Raw genomic sequence first — 25,777 nt, 5'->3', positions numbered from 1 at the left:
TCAGTGCTGATAGTATCACAATGTTGTTAGGTAAGAAATAACAGCTGAAATCCTGACTTCTATATACCTGCGCAGACAGAATGAGAATGAAGAAGCTCTCTGTCCTTCCCTGTTAGCAGACAGCTGGAATACACTATAAACTGAGCACAATGTACAAGGAAACCCTAGCCCCTGGGCTTTCAGCAGGTTGTCAGCTTGTGCTCACTCACACAGTGCTTCTCTCCAGACCTGTTTGACACCACATATCCTTCACCCAAACCTGCCAAACATCAGAAGGCAACAGGTTTTCTCTTCTGAAGTTCTGAACTATAATTTAATTGAGGGAAGGAAAAAACATGAAAGTAAAAGCCCAGATTAAAAGAGGGGCTGTCCTCCCACTGTTAGCACTGGCTGGAGTAGAGCATGCTCTTGCACCAGGTGACACTTGGCACTAGCACGACTGTGTCTTCTCTCCCCTCCTTCTCCAACAAAAGCTGCTTCCACCACAGTCTCCTAGCCACTTGCTCTTAAATCCGAAATTTAATAAATGTGCTTATTTTTCCCCTGTGCTGTGCTGCAACTCAGGCGCTGCAGTGTTTATCTCAGTACCTCAATATCAAGGGCAGAGGCTTAGAGGACAGACATCACTTTTTGCTGTGCCTACAGTATATGCACACTGAGTTCTCTCTGATCAGGGTCTGGAACTGCTGCAACACAAATGAATAAATGGTATCAGCATATTGGAAAGTGCTGGCATCATCCTGCCATATCTAGCTACCAACTCAGCATGCCAAACAGGTACCTAAAGGGACTTTCTGAGCTTTGCCAGCAGTATCTGCTATCTAGACACAAGGGTAAGCAGCACAGTGTAAATATTTAATATAAATCCTATCCTTTGTTCTGATCTGCCTACATCAGGTTGAAATACCAGACAGTTCAGCAGAAGAAGTGCATGTATGTCTGTGATTCAGTTTTCATGCAGACAGAGTATCAACATAAATTTTAGTGAGAGGAGGAAGGTTTCATTCTTACTGGTAATTTTGTATCAGACAAAAAAATGAAAATGCAAAATTTTCTAATTATTTTCAACAAGCAGTTAATCAGAACTAACTGGGAAAAGGCCATAATCTCAGATTTTAAATCACAAAAAGAGCAATCAATACTTTTTAAAATACTTCTAAGCAAAGCATTCTGGCTGCCCTTTCACTTCACTAATGTGCTGTTCATGTGAATTCAGTTTGCTTTGTGTGCTTTGTTCTCTTTTCCTACAGCAACCCCTACTGTTAAAAATAAAACCAAAATTTTCAATTACAAGTCCACAAGGTTATTTTTAAGTAACCACTAACTAACAGCTCAGACATTCAAATTGATCCTAATCCTGTTACACAATGTGTTTTGTTTCCCCAACAGCTTTTTTAGGGAGCAATCTCCTATATAAACTGGTCTCTGGGTGGAAAAGACATGAATTAGACATTTATAAGACAACTCTCTGAAACTAACTAGAGGAACCTGACTGAAATATCTGAACTGACAGTCCACCCTGTGCTTGATCAGTGACAAAACTCATAAACCTAATTTAAGGAAAAAGAAAGCCATCTTATAAAATTGGATCTGGTTTTACTTTAAGATTTCAGTTTCAGGGGAGTATGATCCCAGGTTTTGGATTCAGGTCTATCCTTAATTTTACCTAAGCTGTGAGGTAGAAGCTTAGATTTATAATTTAGTGTTTATGGTTTGAAGAAAAATGATATGGCACAGAAAATGGAGGCCTACAGAAAGTCCAAGTACTGTGTCAAGTTTGGTAGGCTAAAAAGTTAAGTGAATATTTAAAATGGAGTAACAAAAAACATGCACTTTGTGGCTTATTAGAAGATTGTTTTGACAGAAGGCTGGTTCACAGCATCTGTTCCCAGATTTATAGAAACTGACAGCAGAGCTACCACTATTGCTTGTTTTGAAAAAAATGTATTCTATGTTTTTCTGTGTCTAAGGTCACGGTGTGTCATCATGTTCCCTAGAGCATGCTGCGAGCAAAGTTCAGCCCCAAGTAGCCTGTTAGCAGACTGTTTTACTGAAGTCATGTTCTATGTCTGTCTTTTATACCTACAAGGATTTAGAACAATTTTATAGATAGAAACACTCTGTGACTATGTTATACTTTGTCTGAATTTGAATTACTCATATATTCAAAAGATAAGCTGTTTAAATGAAACACATCCTTTGACTTGGAAGTAGCTGCAAAAGGATATGGTTTTTTATTTTCAAAAGTTCTCACCACAGACTTTTGCTAACCTTTAATGATGAAAAAAAACCTTTAAAAATATCACAAATTCTTAGGAAAAGAGAAGCATTTTCCATTGCCCTCCTTAGTCTTCCCTAACCCAGTCCTTTGGATATAAACCTACATTTCTTTATGCATTGCCCTGACATGTCATTTCATACGTGCATGAAGGTGAGAATGTCCTATGGAGAGACACAGTGAGAAAGTTTGAATAAAAGGATCAGTGAACAGATGGTAGCCCAGTAACAGCACTAATCACTTGGGTCAGCCAACAGCTCTCAGCACTTTCTGCTGACTTCCCCTGAAGTCTGCACTGCCACAGATTTATTAATCTTAGTATCCAAGCAATGTCTGTTTACCCATTCAGTCATCAGAGAGAAGGATATGTATTACATACACTGGAACAGGTTGCCCAGAGAACTTGTGGATGCCCCATCCCTGGAAGTGTTCAAGGTCAGGCTGGATGGGGCTTTGAGCAACCTGGTCTAGTGAAAGACGTCCCTGTCCATGGTAGGGGGCTTGGACTAGATGGTCTTTGAAGGTCCCTTCCAACCCAAACCATTCTATGATTCTATGATTTGTTGACTTACTTACAATGTCAGTCCTTGGCAAACCCATTTAATAATAAAGTACTCACTAATGGAAAGTTGTTTTTTGTCATCTTCATGTAGTAAAATACTCATGGCTCCAACTGAAAAAAAAACCCCCAACTTCCAGGATCACTGCAGAGAAAGGCAAGAAATACACGTCACAGGAACTCAGCACAAGACTGTACAGAGGCTGCTTTTCACTATCAGTTGAAGTAATTTCCTTGTTCAGATTGCTATCCCAAACCAGACTCCAAAAAATACAGAAGAGACACAGGAGCTGAACTGCAGGCCATACCCTAACCATTTACATTGCTTGCCCTTGTACAGTAGAGCTCAAAAAAATATATCTTTATGAAAGATATTGCCACGTGGTTAATAATCCATATGTTCTCTGAAGCCCAATCAAACCATCCTTTCTAAGCAGGACAATCGGTGTATATTAAGAGGACCCTTCATCTCTATGGAGTAGTTGAAATATGCATAGGCTTATTCTACGGTGAATGTAGTCATAAGATTTTATCAACAGAAAATGTGCAATATTCACCATTTTATTACTGCAGCATGATAATGGATAATCATATCACAAAGCTGAGTCTGGCACAGATCGCAATCCGCTCCAAGCTTATAGCTGATGGAGTTACTTCTTTAACGTAACTGGTAAAGGTGGAGCTAGAACCTTGATTGAAAGAATGCCTGCTGCAGTCCATGTGAAAATTTCCACTGACTTCAATATGCTTTAGTTCAAGCCTTTTCAGCTGAGCGTCTCCAGTGGAGTTCAACTGATAAAAGCAGCATTTGTACGCGGATGTCATTTGCTATGTAAACATATGATGGAATATGCTTTCTGTGGATTCTTTGGCTGGCAACAAAGAATCTGGTAAACATTCACCCCCTTCAGACTGCAGTTTCAGCAACTGGAAGTTTTGTTTTTTCTGAGAACTGTGCGAACAGAAGCTAAATTTCATAACAGCACTCTAAACACTGCTGTCTGGTTTCTGTTAACATTTCCATTACCATGGCTTCTCAGATGGATTCACAACAATGCTGAATTCTCAAGGAGGCAGTAGGGAAAGAGATTGTTTCCCAGTGGGTGTTTTTTACTACACAGCTCAAGTGTCACGGTGACTAATTTTTACGAAGAGACTCACCTAGGGAGAGCAGAATCACCTAGGGACCTAAGTCTGGCCAATAATAAGCATGCAATAAACTTGCAAGCAGAATGAAAGCTGAATGCCTATCTAGTGTTGGCAAGAAATGGTCTAGAGAGGGTGATGCACGGCTTAGCAGAAAGGAGTCTTATGAGAACTGGTTGTGGATTTGTGTTCTTGAATTTACACAGATGCACACAGATAAATCTTTGTACGTTGTATGATTGTACCCTGGTAGACATAAGTAAACTGTCTACTGTGACCAAGAATATTCATTTTCTAATTTTATACTTTTTTTTTAAATGCTTCTAATTAGAAAAAAACCTTCATTATTTTCAGCCAGTCACTTCAGCAAAGCTGTTACAGCTAGCATATTCTGTAAAAGAATTTCTCTTGCATTTTGGCCAAGATCATCTGATAAAGCTTATTTGCACTCAGTGAAGACATAAGACAAGGGACTGGGGTAGCATTAAGCTTTATCTCAAGGAAGACTTGGAACTGACCTATCTTTTCTCTATTGCAGGTAGCCATAGTAGAGGGGCATTTCTAACAATAATAATTCCACTGATTTTGTGGATGCACTGCCTTTGTACAAGTGAATTGACTTGGAGAAAAATTACTCCATTCATAAATCAGGCTGCAAGATGCAACCTGGCAAAGGTTAAAGAATACCTCTTTCGTACACTCCTGGATAAAGCCAATAAAACAGAGAAAGCTGCCTGCAGGGAATGAGTCTGCCCCTGGCTGATGGATGCAGAGAAAAGCTTCTAATAATTCTGACCATTGCTTTCAGCTTAAATTACATTCTAACTATGAAAGAATAGCCGTAAGTACAATTTATATTATTTCACAATACCTGTTCTCCTTCACTGGCACTGACAAGTTCTTCTGTTGAGGCAAAATTCTCCTTTCAGGGACAACAGCAGATGGCAGTTCCAATTTCTTGCCTCCCCAGTATGCACAGAATTGATGTCAATATCTGACAGAAGCAATAAGAACAACCTCTGAAGGAATTATAAAGCAGAATCTTGGAAGTAAATGTACATGAACCACAGATCATAAATAATGTTGTCCCAAAGGAAAGAAGAATCTCCAAGAACTTCCTTGGACATATCTGCTCCACAGACGAAGTATTGCCCAATGATTTGCATTGCAGTAAGATGTGAAGCAGTAAGATGTGAAGTGCATATGCATTCACGTGCTGTATAAAAGATATGTGTTATCTGACAGTGTTATAATATTGTGGTGTTCTCAAAACTGTTCTCTCTGACTTACTCAGCTTCTATAAACATTGTTAAACAATTTAGTTGTTAAACATTTTAGTGAGGCAGTGATTTCAGCAGAAAAGGAGAGGATCTATAGTTTGTAATGCACTTTGAGATTTATCATAAGGAGAGATGGTAAATATATTTGTATTACTTATACAGATAGAAAGATAAAAATACACATTTGCGCACACACACATAAACATGCACATAAGTATATAATAAATACACTACATATAAAGCTAACAAAAAGACAATAATAGATTATCTAGATTACTGTAATAATGATTGAATAATTTGAATATGAGACTAACATACTATTTAAAAAAAAAAGCAGCACTATAAATGCTATACAGTGATTTGTTTTCAGCAACAACTGTGACATGTTAGGGTCTTTCCAGAAATTCACAAATGGCCAGTCCTTAGGTGATCATGTGGCAAACTGACAAGTACACAAAGGTTAGGAAAAGGATATAAATATTTTTCATATAGTCTGTCAGAGAGAAGTATTTTCACATACTTGAAATATTTCCTATAAAGTTGAGCATTTAATATTAGTCAAAAATTCATAAATTAATCCTTATGCTTTCACTGCCAGGCACACTTGAAGGAAGCTCTGAGAGCAGTTTCAGACTCTAGGAAGTGAAAAAATCTGCTGCCCAGAAGAGGCATAAAAATGCCAGTTTCAGAAAATAAACTCTGCTAAAGTGATCAGACTGCAGACTGAAAAATCTAGTTCAGAAGTCAAAAATGTACTACCAAACCAGGGCAGTACAGACTAGATATAACAACATTTTCAGCACCAGACAAAGAGGACAAATTGGCTCAGCGGCTGTCTTGAAGGAAATTCTTGACTGCTCTGTAGTATCTCTGAGCAAAAGCACAAATGCTGGAAAGTGACAGGACCTTCAGCTGCCTTCCAAAAGGTATGTTCAGAAGGCCTTACGCCCCATGAAATCTGCACACGGAGTGCTGCCAGAGGTATTCTTAGTTTTGCCTTCTCTTGTCTCTTGCTACTTTAGTGGTTCAAATTTCTTTGCTTTTTGTTTCTTCCAAACCTATAGTTAAGTTCTCTTCCAGTCCAGGATACTCCTAAAGTCTTATTTTTAAATATTATGTTTTTTAAATGTCAGTATTTAAGATATATAATAAAGTCACACATTTCCTGTCATTTCTTCTAGAATAAGCATAATTTCTCACGTATTTCCTTTAAAACATTCTTTGCCAAAATACTGACCTTGAGGGCATGAGTCTCATCTATTCATGGAAGTGATTTCTTAACAGAAAACAAGGGTTCTGTGGTTTCATCCTGTATTGCAACGTTCCAGCCTAAGACCATCTAGAACAAAACAGAAGGAACAAAAAGCCTTGTTTACCTAAGGCAGCAACTGCTTGTAGGTAAATAATGAAGGTGATGTCTCCACTCCATTACAATTTCATGGCTTTTTACAAATTTGACATAGCAAAATATGAACAAATCAATGCACAATTACTTTTGTTTGTAAAGACAGGCAAAAATATCAAAACTGTAGTGTCCTCAGCTGGCATTACTTGTAGACTAGCTGGCAGCCTCTGCAGAGAGAACAAAGAATACTAAAATACATTCAAAGGTGCTATTTCCAAGTCACTTCACAGATGTGCTGGCCAAGCAATGTGGGAAATGGGCCTTCCACTTGTCTGTGACACCTCTATCAGATTTAGAATATAAAGGGACTAGTAGAGTTTCTTCTCAAGTGTTTATTGTTGTAGATGTATTGTCACAATTTTTCTCTGACAATTGAAATGTATGGACTCATTCCCAAAGCTCAACATGAAGCCTTGCACCATTTAGGATTGCCCTGCAGTGCTAAGTTAGGTGTTTCTGCTTTGTCAGGCAAGGGTAACAGCAGAAAATAAATAGGTATCATCTTCTGCAGGGGTTACAGGAAAGGATATACTGCTGTAAAGCTAAGGCATATTACCTCATCTAATTCTATACCACATGTTCAATCTAGTTTCTGCCATTGCTAATCCCAGTAGAACTGCACTGTAGACATCAAAGGCTCTGAATTTTGTCAGTCTTGAGGGTATCACAGAAGCTATGGTCTTGCAATTCATCTTTAATGAGTTGTTTACATGGAAATCAAACAGCCATGGAATTTATTGAAAATAGCCAAGGATGGTTCCTAGCTGCCGTCCAGCACACTCTCTCTTCAAAACAACTTCTGTGGCCATACATCAACTATCATTGAGTGAGATTCAGAGCTGTAATAAAGCTGTTTACTGTTTCACTCTGGACAGGGTTTTGTTATTCATGTGCCCCAGCTCATAACTGCTAAAATATATACTATCTCTTATTGCTGTGTCCTGGAATTTATTAACAGTATGCAATAATAATTTACAAGGAACTCCTCTCACTTTTATTCCTCTCTCAGGAATAGGCTGGGAACCTCTACACACAGCTGTCTGAACTTGAATCATTTTCAGATAAAAATATTATTTATGCTCTAAAGTGTCCTAGGAGCCTCCTAGACAGAGCTGTACATAGTTAGGATCAGCCCATTTTCACATGTGGGGAAACCAGGCAAGATTCATGATGGAAAATTTCAGCTCAGATCTGCATTTAGGTGAACCTGGACCATGCATATGCACACACGAAGTTCAACTAGCTCCTTAGGAGGTCATTGGACCTTCGGCATGATCACTTCAGGAAAATGCTGAACTTTCTCATTGGTTTTGCTGAATCTGTTTATTCCTGTGTTCATTTGTTCCTTTTTCAAACATACCTTCTTAGTCTGACTATGCTTTTTCCAAAATTGTGTATTATTATTTGTATTTTGGACATCAGGAGTTTTAGCTCAGTTGTAAGATACACTGTTCCACTGTCCTTTGACACTGGATACAATCCAGGATGAAATATATAAAATCTGGGCAGTCACATCAAAGGATACCCAGTAAATTCAGTCCTTTAACCTTATGGCTTTCAGCATTTTTAATTATACTCTATGCGTTAGGATCTTTGTGCATTCAGTCTGTAAAGGGATGCTGTATTTGGTACAAGAGCTAATTCTAGTCTTTTAACAGCACTCACACACTGCTACCAAACCTCCCAGTAGCAGCTGCTAAATTCAAGAGCTTGCTGCATGTATTCATCCAGTTTTGTTAAGAATGCAAAACCCTATCACTATTTAATAGCAACCCAGAAAGGCTAGCAGGACTTATACAGTGTTTAAATTTGACAATGATACTGTTTTGTCCTGGTTTTTTTGAACTAACATGTGACTGCAAAACTTAAGAAATTATCTTTAACTTGCCAATCTATGTGTAAAAAGACCCAAAGATGTTAAATAAATTTTTCTGGTTTAGTTTTTCTCTAGCCCTTTAAAACAGAGAAATACCAAAAAATATAAAACTTCAGTTAAGACTTTTTGTGTGCTTGTAGGAGCAGGTAGAGACATGCAACTGGAACAAGATGTAGTGGTATTAAATTACAGTCATACTATATAGTTAGTAATATAGTTATAATTATCTAATAATGGCCTATCAGACAAAAAAACATGTTCAATGTTTTTAACTGAAAGTTTATTTAGAATAACCTATGGGCTTATAATTGAGATGAATAAACCTGAAGCCTTTATCACAGACACATTGGCATTTTACTGGCACTTAAATGCAAGGCTTCTATGGCAATAAAAAAGGGATAATTTTGGAATGCAGCTTGTAAGCAGCTGGGTAACAGCAAGAGCCCCATATAGAAGATAGGTAGAATATTTGTTAGGGCAGAAAGGTAACCCTGGAAGCTTAGCTTCACGTATGTGTAAGTGTGATCCTGTCCCATATTCCCATTATGTTTTTAAAATGGCTCATTTTGAAAAACTCTAAAGCTTAGGTGAGAGATACAAAGTGATACCTACTGATCGTTCACCACTGAAATGCAACTATCATGGAAGAAAACAGGCAACTCTATGCCCCTTGTGATAAGCAATTTTAATGAAAGTGAGTGGTCAGAGTAACATTTTCAGATACAGAGTTCTCAAAATTAAAGCTTTTTCTAGGATAATGGGCAGATGCATATCATGTAGACACTGCACACTGGAAAATAATTGACCTAATATTTGCCATGCGACCAGACACAATATTTGATTTGAAATGTCATATAGCTAAATGAAGTCATTTCACTCTGACAGATAAACAATTCAGAGAATAAAGAGGCAGAAGCCAGACAGACCTTTTTTCTGGGAAAACTAACAGAAGACAACAAAGCTGTCATGAGTTACTCTGTTTACTTTCAGTAGTAGTAACTGACAAGATTCACGGCTACAAAGCAAAAAAGGACAGATCTGCTTCATGAATTAGAAGGTTCCTTTGAAACATTTTCTATTTTTCTAAAGAAAAGGTTGTCAAAACATAATGTTTTTAATTACCTTCAGAGATATTTTTTCTGTTTCCCTTAAGTGTCTACAGCTGTCCCTTGCTCAATCATTTAAAAAAACAGATGAACTCTCCTAAAAAACATTCTGCTCAGAAGCAATTTTTATATATCACATATTCTCCATATTTTTATTCCTTGACAGTTTCAGTCCTTTGAACTTTGGAATGAAAATAGCATGACTGCTTCATAAAACAGGTTTTTATTTCTGCCACTTTTCCCATTTGCCCAATAATTCCTTGGATTTAGGAACATGATTAGGCTTAAGATATCCCTAAAATTACTTAATAAAGCAATAACATGATAAAAATATACAACACTGTCAACTGCAAGTGTTCCACTCCCCAAAACAGGCAGTGTTGGATAGACTGAATCAGAGGAAGAGCTGCATTCTGCTCTTTGTGTACAGAAACATATCAACATAACATGTCATCACAGAAGACAGAATATAAAACTTTGGACCTTCTAACAGTTTCTAACAGAAGCCTGGAGAATCAGTGTCAAGGAAAGGATTCAGGACAAAATTTTCATGCAGTATTTTGTATCTCATACTCTGAAAAATTCTCTGTGTGCATCCTCCAAGAATCATGTCATAGAACATACTAGGGACAATACAGCTAAAAGCACTCCTGCAGCCATGCTGTTCTTCAGCTGCTGTAGGATGTGTAGCAGAGCCATCTATAATTCAATATATGTGTAAAGCCATCAGTACTTCAATAGCATGTAATAGGAACTGAAGTATTAATATTTGCACCATCTTAGTTGAAGTCTTTAGCTGAAGTACTTCCTGGCTTCTGACTGTAAGTAGAAAATGAGTATCAGGAATATACAATTATTTCATTAGGACTTCTACTTCCAAATACGTCTTTACAGAAGAGCTAGAACAGTGAAAAAAAGGGGAGGATATGTAGTTTTCAAATACTACTTTTAACTGGCAGAACCCTCAGTTTCTATTACTCACATTAACAGAATCAAATGCAACCTCAACATGAATCAAGCCCACGCTATGCAAGGCCTTGGAAAAGTAAATAAATAAATAAAAATGGACAGCTCTTTAAAAAAGGATTTAACAAAGAATTTGGTGGTGTTTAAGAGGTATCAGAGTACAATCATATAGATGCATTGACTATCCATGTGTACAGTTTTCTACAGTGATACCTAGAGATTTCAGCTGCTTAATTAAGCCTTAAAAAGTATGTAAATGCCAGGTCTGTAGAGGCCAATATGGCATTCCATGACAAGCTGCTTTTTTCTTCACTTCTGCAGACGTTACACCAGGCCACAGTTCTCTTCTTTATCTCTAGTCATATCACCCACTTTTAGACAGAACTCTGTGTAGTCAGTAAACAGGAGTAGGATTGTACGGTGCTCATTCCTCTCCTCAGCGCATAGACTACCAGAGTTATGCCAGAAATCATAATCTGTAAGAGATAGGGTCAGTACAGTTCTGGAGGAAGCCGGAAGAAAAGTCACAGTCCTGTTGCTGGCTGGTCTTAGAGAAAATGTGTCTGTGAAGTTGAAAATAATATAGTAATAGCTGACCAATCCTCTATCTTCCTACATCAAAATTATAATGCATTAGCCATCTATTTTAAAATTAATATTATTTAGTTACACAGTATTCCTAACTTCTGGGGTAGATATTCTAGAGGTACAGTTGCAAATCAATTTGTGTCAGTCTTACATGCTGCTTAGAAACTGTCTTGTGAAAGTGTCAACAATTTGGCCATTATTTTATCCAGAATGATAGTGAAGAAAAGAATATTGTGTTTGACTGTCAAAAAGCTTGTTTTCTGTGTAATAAATCCCAAAAGGCTGCTTGCTGATCTCTAGACTGTCAAGCCCATTACTATGCAGGCTAGCATAAAAATGAGGTTTTAATCTATTGATCCTAATTAATAGAGACAACAATAGAATTTTAAAAGACAGACATTGTTTCTGTCACACCCTCATAATATAAGCTGTGCCTCAAATTCAGCTATGGAACCTTGGCCCACATTCTGCAGGAGCCTACTCATCCTTGGAGCGTATTTAGAGTCACAGAGGCAGATTACTGAGAAAAAAAATATTTGCCACTGAAATGGGAGATCAGTAGCAGAAAAGAACCAGAACACTGCACATAAGTTTGTAATTAGGGGCCCGATTCTGCAATAGTATGAGTATTTCCTGAATGGTTTGGTGCTGGGTACCTTTAACTCATCAAGTGATGTCATCGGTTTAGTTTATTCAATAACACATCACTGCAGTAAGAGGAATGAACAGAAGGTTGTTTAATAGGAGATGTGTTTCAATTGCTATTCAAAGGCAAAAAATCAAGTGTCAGACAACTGGAATTTTTTGGTTGGGACTGCACGCATCCTGTGCCAACCAAGGCATTAGAAGTCCTCACCTGAAGCAGAGGGAAGGCCACTTCATAAAGTAAATGGCTGGACAGATGTCCAGCAGCTATGCATATAGAGTGGAAGCCATAGGCTCGCTTTCACACTCAAAGTACCCTCACAGCATTAAAATATGTTGTCATCCAAGCCACAGAGCCACTTTTCTTGATACTGATTTTCAGGATAATGTGCAGCTATGTTGGTTGGGCTTGAAAACTGTCCAGATTGGCTCAGAGTTTGTTTTGCTTCAACTGTCTAACATGAAAAAAATTCTTCCCTCATAAATCCATATCTTCAAGCATGCTGCCTTATCAAGCATTACGTGTTTACCCATGAGGATGAATAAGATTGTGCTATGTCCTAGAAAGTCCAGATCAACAAGTTCATACGAACATTGGAACAAGTTGGTATGATCATCTCGTTGTATATGAAGGAGGAAAGAAACTAAGAAATCATAGTGTATGAATTACACCTGGTGAGGCATAAGTTCAGCTTTCCAGGAGTTAAACTTTTTTCCTCATTGATTTAAATAGGATTAGTAGGGAAAAAAAGAGTTTATACTTTTAAACTAGGCTTGTGAATTCTATTAAGGAATTTCCAAACTTTCACACCACCTCCTTGTGTCAGGACAGGATTTTTGGATTCAGAGCATCTTTGCTAAAAAGTACTGAAATAGAAGTTTGCAAATGCTACTTTGTTTGGGAAACCTCCATTTAAAGTTTTAACAACAAGGAAGGACACAATTTAGTTTTGAATTCTAACAGCTCTGAAATATCAGTCTTATTTTAATTATTATTTAATTATTATAGGAAATAAACTCATAGTATTAAAAGTCAATCGTATTCCCACGATGACAAATATAGAGTAGTGCCTTTAAAACCAGATACCTCTGTTTTTCATCTGTATTGATCAAATTTGATCAATGGGTTCCAAAGTTGCACAAAGATGAGTGTTATGATCAGGTAATCTTACTATCTTTCAAATAGGAAACTTCATCTGTAAACCACACAATTTTTACAAAACAGAACAAAAAAAGCCAATATTATGCTTTCTCATAATTTATAAATGTTTTATATAGTTGAGGAATGGGATACATATAATGAAATATTCCACTATCCTAAGAATAAATCTGCAATTTTCAGGACAAATCAAGCATAGAGATTTGACCAAACCAGAAATACAGATGTATATACAAGAAGTTTACAACTTTCCTAACACTTAACAAATGTTATAACAGCTGGCTCCGGAAGTTTGCATTTCCTAAAACAAACTGAAAAATTTGCCAAAAAATAGCTATTATTTTTAATTTTTTAGTTCAGAAAGATATTTGTCAGTCTGAAATAGACCTTCCTTGCACAGGCCAGGATGAATACCAGCAGTTCCAGTACTTGTTAATGTTCACTGAGAAGACCTAAGGATTTTAGTTCAAGCTACTCACTGTATACAAAATAAGATAAAAGTGGCCATGTCCAACTTTGTTAATATTGTCTACATGTATGTGACCAAGTGTAAACATTTATGAATGCACGCTAAGCCTTATTAAACAATGACTTTGAAAACTGTGATATAGTCTTCCAATATGCTTTTCTAACCAGTGCATTGACTTCAAGCAATGGAATTTGTAAGTTCAGAGTCTATCCTTTTTCTACTTTATACCCTTGAAATGTAAAGGAACGTTTCCATAAGGGAATGCTTCAGAAGACCTCAGTTTCCTTGTGGTCAATTACATGGGAAAGCTATCTGCAAAAGGAAAGCACTGAATTGCCTTGTTATTTCACAAATATCTATTGCAAGTGAAGCTGCCAAGCCCTGAACGCTTAGAACATTAAATGTACATTATAGCCATGACTATTGATTGGACTAATATTTTCTTAATAGAATGCCTTGGCAATTCACTGTCATAGACCTAAATCAAATAGTTTGACCAATAGTTCAAATAGGAGTTAAATCTGATTGTTTGCTTGGATTTGATTCATATTCTTGCAGCCATTATGATATCCAGTGTAAGCTACCAGTTATCACAGCTTTGCTCCACATTTGATGCATACCACTTAAGAGTAATCTAAGCTTGCTGAATTGTTTTCAAATTGCAATAAACAGAAGAGAAACTTTGCTTTCTCTTGCCTTCTCTACTTAAGATTACACCACCTTTGCAAGCTTAAAATTGAAAGCATAAATAAATTTTAAAGACAGTCTGAAGTCATCCTGTAATACAACTTCTTAAGATACATAGACAATTTAATACAATGCACATATGTATCAATATATGAAATGCCACATGGTGTCAGACAAGTAATGTATGTAGTGTCTTCTCTCTAACAATGCCTAGGAAGGGACAAACCCCTACAATTTCTAGTAAAATTCATTAAATATTATAATAAAATAAATAGCAAATATTTAGTTTGTCCAAAAAGGGACTTCCTTCTAGATCTCAGCATTAAATAGCTTTATAATCATCAGTATTTCTTCCTTCTGTTTGCCCTTATTTTCTGTTAAACTCCATATTCTTGTTAGTTTTATAGCTATCCTATTAATCTCTCAGCATCCATGACAAATGCTAGCAATAAGTTTCAGATGCTACGTATGCATTTACTTTTTCATTTTCTAATCAGCTTTTAGTTTAACTGAATGTGGGTTTGTTCTGCTATTAAAAAATTATAATTGGGAGAGCTCAATGGATTTATTCCATAGTTCTCATTTCCGATTTTTACAACACTCCTTATTCATCTGTTTTTAAACATGAATTTTTTACATTTCTCTCTACGTAGAAGTCTTTGCATGTCATGGGTCATTTGCAGACTTTTGGCGTTTTCTTCTTCTGAATAAGTAAAAGTCTATGCTCTGAAAATGTATGGTCACTTTTCAGTACTTGCTTCCTCACAGAACTCTACTTGTACCCTATGAAAATCTTACACTGCACTTGAAGCCACCTCACAGTTGTGTGCACTTGTGCATTAGCAAGTTGAATGAATCATCTGATTTGTATACGGGTGTGATGAGGAAGGACAGAGCACGCCATACACTGAGCTACCATGAGGTCTATAAAATCATGAATGTATTAGACAAGGTACAAGTCTATTTGATTTGCTTGAAGTTCCAAGACCTTTCATTTGGCCTAAAGTTAAATTCTATTTAGTCTTAATCCATCACAGCTATGTTAATTGACATAAACAGATCATTACTGCACTTTTAGGGAAAACAACCTGCAGAGTCAACAATTAGAAGTAAAGGATTGCCACAAGAAACAATGAGGGAGGAAAGAAAACATACTGTGTTCAGCTCATGTCTGTGATTAAGACTAGTATATTCCTACATAGCTGGTACTTGGGTACAGGCAAATGAATCTGCAGATGATAAATAGGAAATTATTAGCTTTTTCTCAGTCACAGATACTACATTCAAAAGAGAAACAAAAAGTTGGTGAAGGTGTTCAGGCACAATTTTTTCAATAAATTTCAATTAAATTGCTGCAGTGGAAAACTGTATCTTTCCGTAAATTGCTAGAGTAATAGCACACAGAGCAAAATATCTCATTCTTAGTGCATCCAAACTAATTCTTACTCAAATGTTCCTTATGTTTTCCACTGTCTCAGATTTGTAAACAGAAAAGGGCAAAAAGTTTTCATGAGTTTAACTATCATCAGGAGGATCAGAACTTGGCAAATATCACAATGGGAAGAAAACACAACAGTCAGACACCTCACATATCTTTCTCTTGAACCTGAGCCCTTTCCTGTGATAAATAACATTTCAAGTAACCAGATGTCCAGGAACACTAACTGTGATATTGGTCAGGATACCTCAGTGGAGGAAGACCATCTGATGTGGTGAGAAAGAGGTAAGAGAAAATTCCAAGCTAGAAAGCACTTTGTTGGGCTATGATCTACAAGGCAATCATTGATGATGTTTTAATAGGCGTGTTCCTTCCAAGAAAGCAGCAAAAACGCAAGACACGATCAGCAGAAAATACTTTGCAGGAGTTGAAGAGTTAGAAATGATAACTTTGTTAACAAGCCTTCTGCAAAAAACAAGCAGAATTTGTGTAAATAATTCACCCAGAGTTAAAGTGAATATAACAGATGTGGGGAGAATTCTATATTCTTACCGTCTCAGCTTTCATTGGCTGTTTCTTGAAAGGAACTTCTATTAATGCTTACCGCTTTTATGCAAAGGATAATGTACCCTCCTACCTGCCCTAACTGGATATAGTAAATGGTTTGTGACTGTTTTTCAAAATGTTAGTGTGAGAGACATCCAGCGTTAGTTTCTTTCTAGTTCTGCAAATCAATTAAATATATACAGGCTATACTTGGCTCCATACAGAAGCAGGGAAGTTCTATAACTAGAGATGCAATTCAAGTGATTTATCAACTATAAATTTGTCTAAAACTGCCACATAGCAAGTCAGACATTGCTTCTAGAAATGAAACTCAGGTGTCTGATATTTAAAGGATAAAAATCACTAGCTTGAATTCCTACATGAACTGTTTCCCCTCACATTGATAGAGGCAAATAGTTATTGGAAAATTCATTATCCAGACATATATGGACTTAATTTCAGGAAAAGCTAACTTTTCAATGTGAGTAGTTTGACACGACCACCACAAATCTAAAGGCAAATACAGCCTATTCAGAGACTGAACTTTAGCTGACTCTTTTTTTCTTTTTCTGTCATCATCCTCCAACCGCTTTGATGTTACTAGAGATTACATTGAGGTATGATTAGAAGGGATGCTGGAATTGTGCCCACCTCTCCTCCCAGGATTTTTAAGAGAGATGTGGGTACAACTTTGAGACTTTGGCTAAAGATGAAAGACTTTAAAAATATGAAGTGTGGAAACGTGAAGGGCTCACAATGCTCCCATGTAGAGCTCTCAAAATTTTCATCAGTGCAATACCTCACATGAGAATCTCCTCAAAGGAAACAGAATAGTTAAAAAATACATATTTAGTATCAGGTGTCTAGATCTATTTTGCAAAGAATCCTGATAGTGAATGTTTTTGCCCGCTTCCTCAATTGGATTTTAAAAAAAAAAAAAAGGCAAGAACATGTTATTCTAAGGGGGAAATACCTTGAAAAGATATTTTGGGAAAATATAATAGAAAAACAGACCTTTTCTGGTAAAGATTAGTAAGATGCATATATTCATAAAGGAAAGGGACTGCTTGCATTTTTCTCAATCTCTGCTGGTTCACATGGTGAAGGAAGTCTGTTTTGGGATGGCTTTTAACAGTCTCCAGCTGAACATCCTATGCGTTCCACCGAACTCAGTACACATTTACTTATTTAAGCAGACTGACTTCCTCTTCCTACTCCATCAAAGACTACCTGCATTATCACTACAACGCAAAAACCCAAATAGTAATTCCACTCATTTTTTTCAAGCTATTCAAAACCCAACTCTTTACCAGCTCCTCTCTTTCATACCATTGTGAACAGAGAAACTTAACTGAAACTGGGGATGGGATTACGTTTGGCACACATACTTTGAAAGAAGCATAAAGAAAGCAAAATCCCTTTATGGAAGGAACCAGATAGCCAAAAGAAGTAAAGCCTCCAATTCAAACGCAACTAAATTTAAACATACGGTAACTATACTGTGAAGGCTTAAGCATCCAGCAAAGCAAGCAGCCAGCCTTGAATGCAGAAACAGCAAGATAGCCCAGGAACAAACATCTTTAGTAAGGTGCCATGAAAAAAGATAGCAAGAGGTTTTTGTGGCTCAGGATGGTTGAAAATGTTATAGAGCTTTGGGCAACTCTTACTCATTATGTCTTCCTCTTATCTCTTACTGTCTGAGTGAGGGAAATAAAAGTTCTTATTGTATTTCAACCTTCTTTTAACGGTACTGACTGCACCATTAGTTTCTCCTCCTGACTGGAAGAGCATCATAACGCTTTTCAGCCATTACTGGGATGCCATTCACATCAAAAGGAGGCAGCAATCAAAAGTTGCAATGCCATCTTCTTTTATCCTGAATCCTGCTACTGTGTATCCAACAGTCAGGTGAGGAACACATATAATCCAGCCTTTGCTTGCATGGAGCTTGTATTATCATCCCTGTTTATAAACACTGTGAAATTTTGTGCTGCATAAAGATTATATAAAAATAGTAATTTGTACATTAGAATATTAGCTTTGATTTTGCTATCAAATATCCCCTTACAAAACAGTCAGTAGGACAGCACTTGAAATACAGTACCCTGCAGTGTGATGGTATGCATTATTCCTGAGAAGTAAATAATCCACACTGGATGCCAGCTCTTCCAGTACCACACAGGAGCTGGAACAGAACCCTGTAAGCTGCAGGTCCCACAACCCCATCAAAAGTCTGCTCAGAAATCTGCTACTCCCTGAATCTGTACCCACACCTCACCTGTCACATTCTGAAGACTCAACAGAAAAAAAAAATCTGAATGTCTTTTCTTTAGGAGATGCTTTGTGACAAAACATTGCAACTAGCAATAAAATTGCTGAACTAACCATTAGCTAACAACCTATTAAGTGCAACAGTAAGGAAATTATTTTTTTTATATAATGAAAGTGCTAAATGTGAACTTTCCTCAGTCTATCAGAAAATTATGTTTTATCCAATTACTACATGATAAAACTAATTCTAACTAAGACCTATTGAGCGAGCAGTTTTAATCCTTAATTTTGACCATCTGCCAATGTAAAACTTTGCTCAGATTAACATTTATTAATAATGTGGGGCCTGTGTTGGGAACAAAATCAAAAAACAGTATCTAAATGTGATCGTCTATTTTTTCTTTGACTTCATTTTTTTCCAGATCACCAACAATGGTAGGACAACAATAGAAAATATCTCTTCTTCATGTTTTATGAATGCCATGGATAAGTACAGAGCTGAACATGTTCCTGGATATGGTGCAGCACCATCATGCAGCAATTATTCCATGATACAGTTTTTCCTGTTTGATGCCTCAGCGTAGGTCTCGGACACAATTCCATAAGGACCTTCCCAGATAAGAATTTCGAAGCAGTCCAGAGAGAGTAGAGTTTGAGCAAATGATTTTGAGTCAGCTTTCTGAATTTTAGATGCAGATTAACTTGTTATTTTCTGCATTACTTGGGTCAAAATCACAGGTGTGCATCAGGTTATTCACCAGATCTTCAAAGGACCATGGAAACTAGAGAAGCAAAGACTAACTAAAGAACAAATGTGCTCTTCTTATTACCAAGCCAGTGGTGTCCTAACTGTGGCTCACAAGTAACACTTTGCACACAAGAACCTCCGCCACTGCTCATACCACAAGCAATAAGAGAGGTAAAGCCAAGGACCCTAGAGAGGCTTTGAGCAGGAGACTGCACTAGATGACCTCGCGAAGTCTTTTCCAACTCACATGATACTTTAAAAAATGTCATGTTCCAACAGAGTGGCACTTGTTTAGTATTGTTACTTATAATCCAGAAGTAATCATAACAGTAATTTAAAAATCCCATGCTACTACTTAGATCTTCACATTTAGCAAGATTTGGCTTATTAATAGTTTTCTTCTTTATTAAAATGAGTAATGTTTTCTAAATTTGTGACTTTTCCAAGTGGTGAGATTTAGTCTATATTCCTTGAGAAAAAAAACACGCTATCAAATATCTAATATATATGTAGTGCTTCTCAAACTCACAGATGTTTTTTCTGAGTTGCACACAACTCACAGACACTGTAAAGCAAAATACTTGAAAAGATCTAAGTTTGTGCATTTCATTATTACAGTGGGAAATGTCAAAACAAAAGCATTTTGAAGAAAGTACTAAAATAGCTTCTTCACACATCTTAACAGGGTCATTTGAATATGAAGTTGGGTGCTTTCAGCTGTAAATTAAATATTCTAACATTTGTTCCAGAAGCAGATAGGAAGCTATGGAAAATTAGGCATACATAAACTGTCTTCTGTTCTTAAATGAATGAGAAGGAAACAAATATCCCAAGATTAAGAACACCTCATGAAAAACAAGTATACTGAAAAACAACTGGTCCTGAGATGACTGATCACTTGTTTGGACTTCTGGGCAGATACTGGAATGCATGTTAGTGTAATATGTCCTGACTAAATCAGCTGCAGTGAAAACTAGGCTTACAGTAAGAAATATGTATATTAAATTATTTACCATTTCCCAGGCACTGTACTCAGCTCCTTATATATTATGCTAGAATTCCTTGGGCCATCTATTACTTCCCCCAAGGCTTGATTCTGCACATATGAAGGCAATGGGTATCTTACTCTTGACTTCAAGTGGAGAATGACTAAGTTTTGAACTTGATTTACCTAAAGTATGAAAACAACCTCAGGTTTATCACAAACTGAAGGCTTGGCTAACATTGTATTGTTATTCTCAATACAACTCTTGACCTTACTCACTAAGTAACTAGCTAGAGACACAAGCCCAAATTTTGGTCTTAATAACAGCAGCGAAGATCCAGCCTTCCCTGAAGCCAGGGAACAGGAATAGATCCACACCTGTGAAATTTCCAGGAGGAGGCTCTAGCAAGAAACATCCATAGATCACCTAAAGGAGACTGTCCCCTCAATCACACTGCATCTGAGGACAGACTGAATCATCACAATAGCTCTGGCTCCTGATAGCAAGCACTGACTTTGCAGCAGGACTTTTTCTTGGACAACACTTCTCTAATAATTCTCAGAATGAGGTTTTCTGAGAAGGGCAATGTCAGTTGGAATCATGATATATTTTTGGGAGATTCTTTAGAGGGGAGTAAGAAAAATATGCCTTCACGCTCCATATGCCTTTGGCCTATTACGGCTTTGACTCTTCTGCCAGAATGGTATCTGCACCACAGAAAATCTTACAAGCTGATGCACTGAATCCAGTCAAGCATAAGCAAAGATTGCTGTTGCCTTAAATTTCTGGAGGAATGCTGCCTCATAATTTTGTTCTGAATTTTCATAGAAAAAATGGTGACGTTTGTGCTCCTTCGAAGTGGCAATGTGTTGTGTGACCAGTGCTGGGTATCCAAATAGGAATAAATTGCAATAAGTACATTTGTGATACTCTCAGTCTTGTCTGTTTCTGTATTCTCTTTCAAGCTACAACAGAAAGCATGTTTTGTATCAGGAAATAAGCAATCACCCATCTCTCAGCTGGGTGGCCCTGACTAACCTCAGCTAATGTTTTGCACAGCTTCTTCAGGAAAGGTAGGAAGTGCCCAGGCAGAAATCTCTAGCCTACTGATCAGGAAATTCTCTTGGATGTGGGTGTGAATACCTTCCAGAAAAGTTGAGAATTAAATTCAGAATATCCTCCAGCTACCCCTCTCTATTCACAAAAGAAAGAATATGCCTAACTTGCGCTTTGAGGAAAAAAGGACATCAGCGACCACCTCCAGGAGGTAATTCAGCGCTGCAGATCCTGTGTAAGTGGATGTGTCCCTGCAGACTGGAAGAAATAGTCTGAGGAATGGGATTTGAGATTCTCCCTCACCTCATTTTAGCTATCGGCCTAGATTCCTTCTTAGCAGTTGACGTTTACAAATCTTTCACTTCAAACCCACTGTTGAGGGAGTGTAATAATAAAAACTGGGTTCTGAAGTCTAATCCAGGGGTAAAGTGCCTAAAAACATAAGTGTTATGGTGTCAAATTTTACTGAATCTGGCCTTTAAATTCTTTTTTTTTTTCTTGTTACCAAGTAAGAACATCAAAGGCAAATTATCGAGATATTGCCAGCATAGAAATAAAGCTGTATTAATTATTACTTAAATCAGCTAGTGCAGACTTAGATATACTTTCCTTCCTAAGGTCAGTCTTGATTTCTTTAAATAAAAGATTTTTGTAAAACTTAGTTTATCTTACAGGTGTAAATTTTGGATTAAAAACATGTAAAATAAGATAGAAGTCCAGCAATTGAAAAGATTTGACAGTGAAAATTCTGTGGCTGCTCCACCCTGTCCTACATAAATGTTAAAATGAACAGTAGCAGGAAGGCATGTGTGCTCTTAGAACAATTTCTTCTTGTTTACAATTGCAGTAGGCTAAAATGACTCATCGTTCTGTACAAAATGAGAACTGTGTGCTCACGAAATATGTTTTGGTACTATCTGAAAAGCTTCAGTAAATTAGAATGTCAAAATGATATATGCAATTTCTTTGAATATAAATTTGAAAATCATGGTGCCTACAAGAATGTGAAAAGATATACAATTTCTTAGAATTCTGTTTCATGCTGATAAGCTATGGGACAACATCTGTTTTACTTCATAACTGTTCAAAGGGCAGGTGTTATAAAACTAAATTAAGGCCATTGCAATACTTGTCCCTCAGGAATTTCTAAAATAGAACATTTTTCCAGAGTTATAAAAATTATATGTAGCATTTCGGAAAATGTTAAGAACTGTTTTCATCATGACTTTCTCCTTATACACATAATAAATATAGAGAGTTTTTATGAAAGGCTCCCCTATTAAAACATAAACTGTAAAGATATACTTTCCATAAGTTTCCTGTACTAACCATGTGTGTGACAGTTTTAGTGATAATTTCAAAGGCAATAGAATAAGACAAGCACTTTGTGCTTGAAAATTACTCCAAAAATAATTTGTAATGTGTAATTCTGCTCAAATTATGGTTTGGCAGCTATTGTAATATCTATATAAAGAATACATCTTTTCTCAGTTTAATAAAGTTTTGCTTTTCTCTTCCCTTTAAAAACTACCATATATTTCAGTAAGCTATCAAATCGGTTAGAGAATAATGTGTGCAATACATAAACATAAATTCCAATACGTATTACAAAAGATGTACCTACACCATGAAGGATTTAATCTATTCTTCAGCCTCAGTGCTGAAACACAAGCTGACTTCACTTGAAAAAAAATGAGGTTAAGGGGTCTTAGACAAAGAATGAACCATTCTACTTGTCTGAAAATGCAGCGAAGTAGATGAAGAGGCTAAAATCTTTGCTTCAGGAATGAAAATCAAATGGAAAGAAGACATCTTCCTTCCTGTAAGTATTGTCCGTAAAACAAGCTATTAGAAAAGAAAGAAGTCTAGCCCTCTCAGCTACTTAGAAGGAAACATTCCAGGAAAGAATATTTGTGTTTTGTGGTAGAGGAGAATGCCAGCACAGAAGAGGAGGGCTTTTGACTTTCTTTGAAGGTCATGAAAGGGGCAGAGCAACAAGGATTTTTAAAGGACAATATCCTTTCACAGCAAAATCAAGTATCAAAACACACCACAAAATATACAGACAAAAGCATTAACAGCAACTTAACCAGTGGTTTCTGTATTAACCCAACATTTCTACATAAACGAAGACCTAACTAAATGGCCATTTCAGCCCACCATAAAAGTCATTTAGTATGAATGAAAAATCTAACCTAGATCTGTGTGCAAGTCCTCTGGTGATGTTAAAGGTGCTCTTGTTTTGCTATGTTTCACACAACAAGAGGAAAACACACAGGGAAGGAGAACAGTCCTTACCTTTGTAAAAATCAAAATTCAATGCACCCAGGAGCTGTGAAATAGTACCTTTATTCCTTAATGTATATGAACCTACATGCAGGTACAAATTAGGGAAATGAAAGTTATAGTGGAAAGTCTGAATGGTCAGATCTCACAGCCTCCTATTTTCACTAAGATTTATTTAATGAGTAGAAATACAAATATCCCCATAAAACTTGTGTGGAATACCAATCTTAAGAAATTGAATGGGGTCAGAAGTGTTGGCTCTTTCCCTGTGTTTGCTGTCTTTTCTCTACGGGTTTGGCAAAGAAGTTCATTAAGTTCATAATAGAAATTTTTGCTACTTCACAACACACCTCATTATGAAAAGGATTTATAAAACCCATGCTGATCATAGCCATGGGGGCTTTCTTACAGAAAAAGCAGTAGCTGGACAGGTAAGATTCCTAGAATTTCAGGCAGAGTGTAAATGAGAGCAGAATGGGAAAAGACTCGTTAACTTCTCCGGAGAAAGTCCCCTTTTGTCACTTTGACCTGTCACTGCTTGAAAAATCACTTACATCAAAGACTGTTTCAGGGGGGTTGCTACAATTTTAGCCTTAAAAGAGGTGTTTGAAATTTCTGAGGGAAGTCACTGGAGTTTATGTGAACTACAAAACATCACCGAAAATAGCCAGCTACTTAATAGACAAAACAAACCTATAATCAATTTGCATTGTTATTAAAACAAATCTATTTTGGCCACATGGAATCCAAATGAAATCCCATGTGAATTAATGTGTTAAAACAGCCAACACAACAGTGTTTACGACTTCATTAAAAAAAAAAAAGTCATCAAAAAAGACTTTATCATTGCTTTGATTTCTGTTTCGCACAGAATTCCTTAAAGATTTTGCAGACTTAAAGATGAGAAAAGCTACAGAATTTAAACAACTTTTAAAATGTTGTGTGTACTTCATTGTATCATAGATATGCATTCTACTTTGCAGAAACATATCAAGTTATAAGAGGAGGGGTTAAAGTGTAATCGCTCGGCCAAACATCCCAATAACCCACCTTGGAACAGCTGTTAATTTAAAAGACAAATTAGAACAAGTCAGCACAAAAGCAACAATAGAGAAGAAAGGCAGATGGAAGAGAGAAAGGTAAGAACTAGAAATCTTTAAATTAAATGTTAAATTCTTCTCTAATAAAGTTGATCGGACACATATAATACATAAAATCCTCCTCAAATTGATTAATTCCTAGCTAAGCATTCAAATAAATCAATTGATTGGTGGTACTTTTATCTCAATATGTATTTATAAAAGGAAAACAGTAATTAAAGCTTTATTCCAAAGAGCCAACCATGTAAGACATCAGGTTATGCTGAGAGGCTGTACAGGCTGAAACCACAGTATCTTCTTTGTAAACCCAAACCATTTTACAACAACAAAAATATAAAAAATTACATAACAAGACTTCATCTCCCTGTTCTGTAAACCGTACTGTTTCTTGAGAACATGTGTATATATATTGGGAAATGGGGAAGAAGAGGCACGGACTTAAGTACACAAGAAGACCGTATAAATACTACTTCTCTCACGCTGATTCTTAATTTTTTCCACAGCATATGAGGTTAGCTCCACTTCAGTTTTGTGTTAAGCTGTATAAAAGACTTTTGGGAAGAAAAGAAAATTTTACTTGCACAACACTGTAAATCCATATACTTTATATTTTTTAAGTCCCAATTGACTTCCCACAGTACAGTGTTACATAGATGTCTATTGTCATTAAAAGAGGTACCTGTCATATGGGTTGGACAGGTAATCTATATAACACAAATTATAAGGAAATGCCAAACTGACCACAAGCATTTCAGGAGTCCTGGGAATTTTCCAACCAATGAATCAAAAAGAAAAGTAAAAAGCAGCTGACCTAAGAGACTGTTGCCTTGTGGTGTTTTATATTGTTTCAACAATCTTTCATCTCTAATAACCATTAGGAATGCTTATTTCTCCTATCGCTCAAAAGAGAGATCTTCCCCAAGATGTTCTGCTTAAAGCTAGCAGAAAGCTAAACTAATGGGGAACAGAGGTAGTGTAAATGCAATAATCAGCTTCATGTTTCTATTGCTACTGGACATGCCACTGAGCATAAGAAATTCCATTTTCCTTTTAGCCGTGGATTTATGCCAGCATTCTAAGAAAATGGCATTCATAGTCAACCAGATACACCATTATGGAGAAAATATAAATAGTAATATATAAGTTTTGTAAAAGTCACAAATGCAGAAATGCTAGTGTAAG

The 25,777-nt window shown here is 36.6% G+C and overlaps 1 long non-coding RNA gene across 1 annotated transcript in view; it reads right to left on the bottom strand.

The window, feature by feature from the left end:
- Positions 1-4,386: 4,386 nt before the first annotated feature.
- LOC138685495 (uncharacterized) overlaps positions 4,387-25,777 on the bottom strand; it is a 38,667-nt gene continuing 17,276 nt past the window's right edge. The window contains exon 3 of the long non-coding RNA XR_011324778.1: positions 4,387-6,602. This is a non-coding gene — a long non-coding RNA (uncharacterized lncRNA). The remainder of the gene's footprint in view (positions 6,603-25,777) is intronic.

The sequence above is a fragment of the Haliaeetus albicilla genome, chromosome 5 (genome assembly GCF_947461875.1).
Source record: "Haliaeetus albicilla chromosome 5, bHalAlb1.1, whole genome shotgun sequence".
Taxonomy (NCBI): domain Eukaryota; kingdom Metazoa; phylum Chordata; class Aves; order Accipitriformes; family Accipitridae; genus Haliaeetus; species Haliaeetus albicilla.
The sequence above is the reverse complement of the archived record's forward strand: the minus strand, read 5'-3'. Positions and strand labels throughout refer to the sequence as shown.